Here is a 9,032-nt window from a genome sequence, read left to right as displayed (position 1 = left end):
AGATAGAGACCAAACTGGGGGAACATCCAGTGTCCTAGTGCATCAGATTATAAAGGCAAGAAAAAACCAAGGAGAAAAATTGTATGAAAAATACCCTGAATATAAATAAATAAATTGCAAGTGCTTAATAACAGGGTACTTAGTGTATACATTTTTGCAAAAAGGTAAAAAGCTGTCTCACCTCGTCACGGTGTACCCATCTGAGACAGTCCCTAACCTACTGAAGTTAAAAACATTATCAATACCTGACTTGTGTCATGTCAGAACTCCAATATGGATGGTGGCAAGTGGTTAGCTGTGTCCCAGATAAAATACACAGCAAAGTGAGACGCAATCAGCTGTTCAGTCTCAGTACTAGGAGGGCTGCGCCCCCAACTTGCAACCAAGCAAGAAAACATACAAAAAACACAAAAACCTGAGCTGAAACAATGTTCAGTAAACATGCAACATTAAGCATGTGAATTGCAGCCTTAAGACTAGAAAAAACCAAGGAGAAAAATTGTATGAAAAATACCCTGAATATAAATAAATAAATTGCAAGTGCTTAATAACAGGGTACTTAGTGTATACATTTTTGCAAAAAGGTAAAAAGCTGTCTCACCTCGTCACGGTGTACCCATCTGAGACAGTCCCTAACCTACTGAAGTTAAAAACATTATCAATACCTGACTTGTGTCATGTCAGAACTCCAATATGGATGGTGGCAAGTGGTTAGCTGTGTCCCAGATAAAATACACAGCAAAGTGAGACGCAATCAGCTGTTCAGTCTCAGTACTAGGAGGGCTGCGCCCCCAACTTGCAACCAAGCAAGAAAACATACAAAAAACACAAAAACCTGAGCTGAAACAATGTTCAGTAAACATGCAACATTAAGCATGTGAATTGCAGCCTTAAGACTAGAAAAAACCAAGGAGAAAAATTGTATGAAAAATACCCTGAATATAAATAAATAAATTGCAAGTGCTTAATAACAGGGTACTTAGTGTATACATTTTTGCAAAAAGGTAAAAAGCTGTCTCACCTCGTCACGGTGTACCCATCTGAGACAGTCCCTAACCTACTGAAGTTAAAAACATTATCAATACCTGACTTGTGTCATGTCAGAACTCCAATATGGATGGTGGCAAGTGGTTAGCTGTGTCCCAGATAAAATACACAGCAAAGTGAGACGCAATCAGCTGTTCAGTCTCAGTACTAGGAGGGCTGCGCCCCCAACTTGCAACCAAGCAAGAAAACATACAAAAAACACAAAAACCTGAGCTGAAACAATGTTCAGTAAACATGCAACATTAAGCATGTGAATTGCAGCCTTAAGACTAGAAAAAACCAAGGAGAAAAATTGTATGAAAAATACCCTGAATATAAATAAATAAATTGCAAGTGCTTAATAACAGGGTACTTAGTGTATACATTTTTGCAAAAAGGTAAAAAGCTGTCTCACCTCGTCACAGTGTACCCATCTGAGACAGTCCCTAACCTACTGAAGTTAAAAACATTATCAATACCTGACTTGTGTCATGTCAGAACTCCAATATGGATGGTGGCAAGTGGTTAGCTGTGTCCCAGATAAAATACACAGCAAAGTGAGACGCAATCAGCTGTTCAGTCTCAGTACTAGGAGGGCTGCGCCCCCAACTTGCAACCAAGCAAGAAAACATACAAAAAACACAAAAACCTGAGCTGAAACAATGTTCAGTAAACATGCAACATTAAGCATGTGAATTGCAGCCTTAAGACTAGAAAAAACCAAGGAGAAAAATTGTATGAAAAATACCCTGAATATAAATAAATAAATTGCAAGTGCTTAATAACAGGGTACTTAGTGTATACATTTTTGCAAAAAGGTAAAAAGCTGTCTCACCTCGTCACGGTGTACCCATCTGAGACAGTCCCTAACCTACTGAAGTTAAAAACATTATCAATACCTGACTTGTGTCATGTCAGAACTCCAATATGGATGGTGGCAAGTGGTTAGCTGTGTCCCAGATAAAATACACAGCAAAGTGAGACGCAATCAGCTGTTCAGTCTCAGTACTAGGAGGGCTGCGCCCCCAACTTGCAACCAAGCAAGAAAACATACAAAAAACACAAAAACCTGAGCTGAAACAATGTTCAGTAAACATGCAACATTAAGCATGTGAATTGCAGCCTTAAGACTAGAAAAAACCAAGGAGAAAAATTGTATGAAAAATACCCTGAATATAAATAAATAAATTGCAAGTGCTTAATAACAGGGTACTTAGTGTATACATTTTTGCAAAAAGGTAAAAAGCTGTCTCACCTCGTCACAGTGTACCCATCTGAGACAGTCCCTAACCTACTGAAGTTAAAAACATTATCAATACCTGACTTGTGTCATGTCAGAACTCCAATATGGATGGTGGCAAGTGGTTAGCTGTGTCCCAGATAAAATACACAGCAAAGTGAGACGCAATCAGCTGTTCAGTCTCAGTACTAGGAGGGCTGCGCCCCCAACTTGCAACCAAGCAAGAAAACATACAAAAAACACAAAAACCTGAGCTGAAACAATGTTCAGTAAACATGCAACATTAAGCATGTGAATTGCAGCCTTAAGACTAGAAAAAACCAAGGAGAAAAATTGTATGAAAAATACCCTGAATATAAATAAATAAATTGCAAGTGCTTAATAACAGGGTACTTAGTGTATACATTTTTGCAAAAAGGTAAAAAGCTGTCTCACCTCGTCACGGTGTACCCATCTGAGACAGTCCCTAACCTACTGAAGTTAAAAACATTATCAATACCTGACTTGTGTCATGTCAGAACTCCAATATGGATGGTGGCAAGTGGTTAGCTGTGTCCCAGATAAAATACACAGCAAAGTGAGACGCAATCAGCTGTTCAGTCTCAGTACTAGGAGGGCTGCGCCCCCAACTTGCAACCAAGCAAGAAAACATACAAAAAACACAAAAACCTGAGCTGAAACAATGTTCAGTAAACATGCAACATTAAGCATGTGAATTGCAGCCTTAAGACTAGAAAAAACCAAGGAGAAAAATTGTATGAAAAATACCCTGAATATAAATAAATAAATTGCAAGTGCTTAATAACAGGGTACTTAGTGTATACATTTTTGCAAAAAGGTAAAAAGCTGTCTCACCTCGTCACGGTGTACCCATCTGAGACAGTCCCTAACCTACTGAAGTTAAAAACATTATCAATACCTGACTTGTGTCATGTCAGAACTCCAATATGGATGGTGGCAAGTGGTTAGCTGTGTCCCAGATAAAATACACAGCAAAGTGAGACGCAATCAGCTGTTCAGTCTCAGTACTAGGAGGGCTGCGCCCCCAACTTGCAACCAAGCAAGAAAACATACAAAAAACACAAAAACCTGAGCTGAAACAATGTTCAGTAAACATGCAACATTAAGCATGTGAATTGCAGCCTTAAGACTAGAAAAAACCAAGGAGAAAAATTGTATGAAAAATACCCTGAATATAAATAAATAAATTGCAAGTGCTTAATAACAGGGTACTTAGTGTATACATTTTTGCAAAAAGGTAAAAAGCTGTCTCACCTCGTCACAGTGTACCCATCTGAGACAGTCCCTAACCTACTGAAGTTAAAAACATTATCAATACCTGACTTGTGTCATGTCAGAACTCCAATATGGATGGTGGCAAGTGGTTAGCTGTGTCCCAGATAAAATACACAGCAAAGTGAGACGCAATCAGCTGTTCAGTCTCAGTACTAGGAGGGCTGCGCCCCCAACTTGCAACCAAGCAAGAAAACATACAAAAAACACAAAAACCTGAGCTGAAACAATGTTCAGTAAACATGCAACATTAAGCATGTGAATTGCAGCCTTAAGACTAGAAAAAACCAAGGAGAAAAATTGTATGAAAAATACCCTGAATATAAATAAATAAATTGCAAGTGCTTAATAACAGGGTACTTAGTGTATACATTTTTGCAAAAAGGTAAAAAGCTGTCTCACCTCGTCACGGTGTACCCATCTGAGACAGTCCCTAACCTACTGAAGTTAAAAACATTATCAATACCTGACTTGTGTCATGTCAGAACTCCAATATGGATGGTGGCAAGTGGTTAGCTGTGTCCCAGATAAAATACACAGCAAAGTGAGACGCAATCAGCTGTTCAGTCTCAGTACTAGGAGGGCTGCGCCCCCAACTTGCAACCAAGCAAGAAAACATACAAAAAACACAAAAACCTGAGCTGAAACAATGTTCAGTAAACATGCAACATTAAGCATGTGAATTGCAGCCTTAAGACTAGAAAAAACCAAGGAGAAAAATTGTATGAAAAATACCCTGAATATAAATAAATAAATTGCAAGTGCTTAATAACAGGGTACTTAGTGTATACATTTTTGCAAAAAGGTAAAAAGCTGTCTCACCTCGTCACAGTGTACCCATCTGAGACAGTCCCTAACCTACTGAAGTTAAAAACATTATCAATACCTGACTTGTGTCATGTCAGAACTCCAATATGGATGGTGGCAAGTGGTTAGCTGTGTCCCAGATAAAATACACAGCAAAGTGAGACGCAATCAGCTGTTCAGTCTCAGTACTAGGAGGGCTGCGCCCCCAACTTGCAACCAAGCAAGAAAACATACAAAAAACACAAAAACCTGAGCTGAAACAATGTTCAGTAAACATGCAACATTAAGCATGTGAATTGCAGCCTTAAGACTAGAAAAAACCAAGGAGAAAAATTGTATGAAAAATACCCTGAATATAAATAAATAAATTGCAAGTGCTTAATAACAGGGTACTTAGTGTATACATTTTTGCAAAAAGGTAAAAAGCTGTCTCACCTCGTCACGGTGTACCCATCTGAGACAGTCCCTAACCTACTGAAGTTAAAAACATTATCAATACCTGACTTGTGTCATGTCAGAACTCCAATATGGATGGTGGCAAGTGGTTAGCTGTGTCCCAGATAAAATACACAGCAAAGTGAGACGCAATCAGCTGTTCAGTCTCAGTACTAGGAGGGCTGCGCCCCCAACTTGCAACCAAGCAAGAAAACATACAAAAAACACAAAAACCTGAGCTGAAACAATGTTCAGTAAACATGCAACATTAAGCATGTGAATTGCAGCCTTAAGACTAGAAAAAACCAAGGAGAAAAATTGTATGAAAAATACCCTGAATATAAATAAATAAATTGCAAGTGCTTAATAACAGGGTACTTAGTGTATACATTTTTGCAAAAAGGTAAAAAGCTGTCTCACCTCGTCACGGTGTACCCATCTGAGACAGTCCCTAACCTACTGAAGTTAAAAACATTATCAATTGTTATTGGGGGTGCGTTGTGTTGATTTCTTTGCATGAAAAAAATAATCTTTTGGAAGAGATAACAAGTTTATGGTATTTTACATATAAGTATACTGTTGTGATGATACCATGTAAGTATAATGATACCATGCAAACAAAGAACAAAAAAAGTCTTTAAATTTGCCCAAATAATTTTGATCTGGAGATGTGATATTGACTCAAACAAGCACCAATATCAAAGTACAAAGAGAGTATATTTTAACAAATATCACAAAAGGTGCAAGGAGATGGAAAATACATATAATACATATAGTAAAATAGATCGGACAAACGACAGATGAGAGTGAAATTTCCACACATCTATCCAATTAATACAGCCAAATAAAGCTCAGGTATGTTAGCGCCAAAAGATATTCACCCATTAGGTAACCCTACAGTGCCTCCCAACAGGGACGTTACTAATAATTAGATAGAGACCAAACTGGGGGAACATCCAGTGTCCTAGTGCATCAGATTATAAAGGCAATACATACATTCTAGAGCTTACCTAGTGGTTACTAAAAGGACAGGGTAGGTGTGGGGAAAGAAAGTCCCTACACAAGTTTCGCATGTTACCGCTTCTTTGGGGGACCGTGGACATAAAGTGCAGGGTTGCAGGGTGCTGGGTTGATCAGATCAAACCAAATGTGCATCACCTGGAGCACCACAGGGGTCACAAAAGCACATAAAGAAGAATAATATTAAAATAAAATTAAAACCAGCGAAAAAAGAACCCAAGAGAACACTATCACAGCATAATAAAGGCTAATGGTGGTTAGATAAGTACAAGAAATGGGGAAACAAATACCCTAAAACGGGTCTATACAAATCGGGAGTGGAGACTGTCACTACAAAACAGATAGCAAGGACAAGAGGTACATGGTATACCCGGCGGTCACAAAAAAAGAGGCAAAAGATTGCCTTTCATTGAGACCATCAGGTACCGTAGTACATAATAGGAAAATCCAACAGCACTCAGCACGTGCTAATGCCTTATGAATATCCCCCCTCTCAATCCAAGATGGACGCAGTCAATCCCTCTAACCCTCAGGCTAGAAGGGTCTGAGTCGTGTTTACCCCTGAAATGACAGGGGATGGTTTTTAGGGACCAGATTTCCTCAATCTTGACCATCTTAGCTGCAGTAATATCTCTCACATGTTCCCTGTTACGGATCCGAAGCTCACAACTTGTGAGACCAACATCTATTAGACCCCAGCCACACGTGGCGTAAAAAAAAAAAAAATCACACCAGTGCTGCTGCATTGATTTATAATGTCTAATTTCGTAAGTTTTGAATCCGTCAGAGGAACTAAACGTAGTGGCCCTTATGATGTTATAACGGCATGTAATGCAGGAGCCGCATAGGTAGCAACCCCATTTTGGATGCCCCGTGTAAAAGGGTAGTCCAACCCGTGGAGTATAGCGACTATGCACCTGTATGTCACGCAGGCTCCTACCACGTCGTGCTGTCAATAAGGGTTGAGAGGGCAGCATATTTTTTAGACATGGTTCAGTTTGTCTACCAAGGATCTGTCTGATATGGTACCATTGATGATTGAAGGTTGAGATGAATCTTATCTTGGGCTCAGTGTCCTCTCAGGGTTGAATCTGAGAAGAAGTTGGTCACGAGGTGCTGAAGCATTGCTCTGACCAGCAGAAGTGATCGGACAGTGCCAGTTTCAAGTCACTACTAAAAACAAGAAAAAGTGTATAAAAAAAACCCAAAAACAAAACTTTGAAAGAAAATGAAAAAATAAAAAACAACAAAGTTCAAGTCACCCCCCCTCTTTTGCTTCACTGAAAATAAAAAAACAAAACAAAACAAAAAAAAAGAAACAAAAAACACGTTAGGTATTGCGGTGTTCACAAATGCCCAATTTATAAAATATAAAATAAGTGAATTTGATAGGTAAAAGGCGTAACTAGAAAAAAAAAAAGATCAAAACGGCAGCATTACAGTTTTTTGGTTGCCGCAACATTGCAATAAGAGGCAATCAAAACATCTAATTTACATAAAATTGTATAATTAAAAATATGCTCAGGATGCAAAAAATAAGCCCTCACATAGCCCCAAATCCCCAAAAAAAAAGGAGACCGCTATGGGTGTCTGAAAATGAGAACTGACAAAAGCGCAATTATTTTGCCAAATTTCTGGGGGCTTTTTCACATCTTAACTAAAAAACAAAAGTATACATATTTGGTAACTGCCAACTGATACTGACCTGGAGAATCATATTGCCAGGTCAGTTTTACCATATAGTGAACATAATGAATAAAACCCCCAAAAATCAATAGTGGAATTTGCAATTTCACCGCACTTGGATTTTTTTTCCAGTTTTCCACTACAATATGGGGCAGAATGAACGATGTTGTTCAAAAGTGCAACTCGTGACGCAAAAAACAAGCCCTCATATGGCTATATTGACGGAAAAATAAAAAAAGTTATGGCTCTTGGAAGAAAAAATATAAAATGAAAAATCACAAGGGGGGTAAAGATGTTAATAGTGCAATGCAAAAGAAATATGGTGACGTTTCAGTCCACATTAGACCTTCAGACGGCAAGTAAGCTTAGCGCATTTTCACCAGCAACACATGCTGCGCTCACCATATAACACTTTACCATCTATCGAGTTAGCTACTATAATTCGTATGATTGTCTAATATAGACCGAAACAACACAATGTTTGGATTAAACTTTTAAAGAGATTTCTACCTGACGATTACAAGGAGTGCTACTTGTAACATGAGCATCGGGGCCCTATACAAAAATCTGAATTTTCAGTTTTTGGGTAAAAAAAAAAATAAAATAATAATAATAATAATATTATATATATATATATATATATATATATTTATATATATATATATACATATATATATACATATAAATATATACATATACACACACACACTGTATATATATATATATACATACAACTTGAGACCTTTAAAAGACTCAAGTAGGGGCGTGGCCTGGACCTCATGTAGAGAGGAAGCAGCGTGGGTGAGCTCCTGCCTGGATCCTGAATCATCCTGCACACCGGCCTTGCTGACAGGCACTACCGACCCTGGAGGGCTGCAACACTACTTATAACACCCGGGGAAGCGAGCACAGCCAGGATATGCCGACCCGCAGCAGCAATAAAAGGGACAGATGCGCAGGAGCGTGCCTCTGAAGAATCCAATATGGCACCGCCGGCATCCACACCATCCCGAGCTGGAGCAGTGGGAGTAGCAAGCAGGTTGGAGCGGTTTGCCAGAGTGGCCCCTGGCACAGAGCCTACCTACAACGAGGCACCCGATGGCAGCGCTGAACGGGCCCTGGAGCAGGGAGAAAACATACCCGACGGTGAGACTGTGAGTACCCTGGGCCCTGCATGTTCAGCAGCACAAGATATGCAGACACAGAGGCCTGCGCTGGCAGAGGGAGGAGGGGGAGATGTGGAGCAAACAACACCTGTTTTCACTGAGGCCATACTGAGAGACATTCTGGCAGCAATTAACTCTTGCAATACCACATTGACCACTCTAAGCAGCCAGATGGGAACTGTCACCTCAGATATGGCCTGTATTAAACGTGAGCTGCAAGGGGTGACTGTCAGAATGGGGGGGCTGGAGGAAAGAGTGAGTACAACAGAGGATAAATTACCACCAATGTCACGAGAGCTGGGAAAGGCCACGCAAAATATCTCCACACTGCTAAACAAGGTGGATGATTTAGAGAACCG

This window comes from Anomaloglossus baeobatrachus (genome assembly GCF_048569485.1).
Source record: "Anomaloglossus baeobatrachus isolate aAnoBae1 chromosome 2 unlocalized genomic scaffold, aAnoBae1.hap1 SUPER_2_unloc_1, whole genome shotgun sequence".
Classification (NCBI taxonomy): domain Eukaryota; kingdom Metazoa; phylum Chordata; class Amphibia; order Anura; family Aromobatidae; genus Anomaloglossus; species Anomaloglossus baeobatrachus.
Note: the sequence above shows the minus strand (reverse complement) of the source record.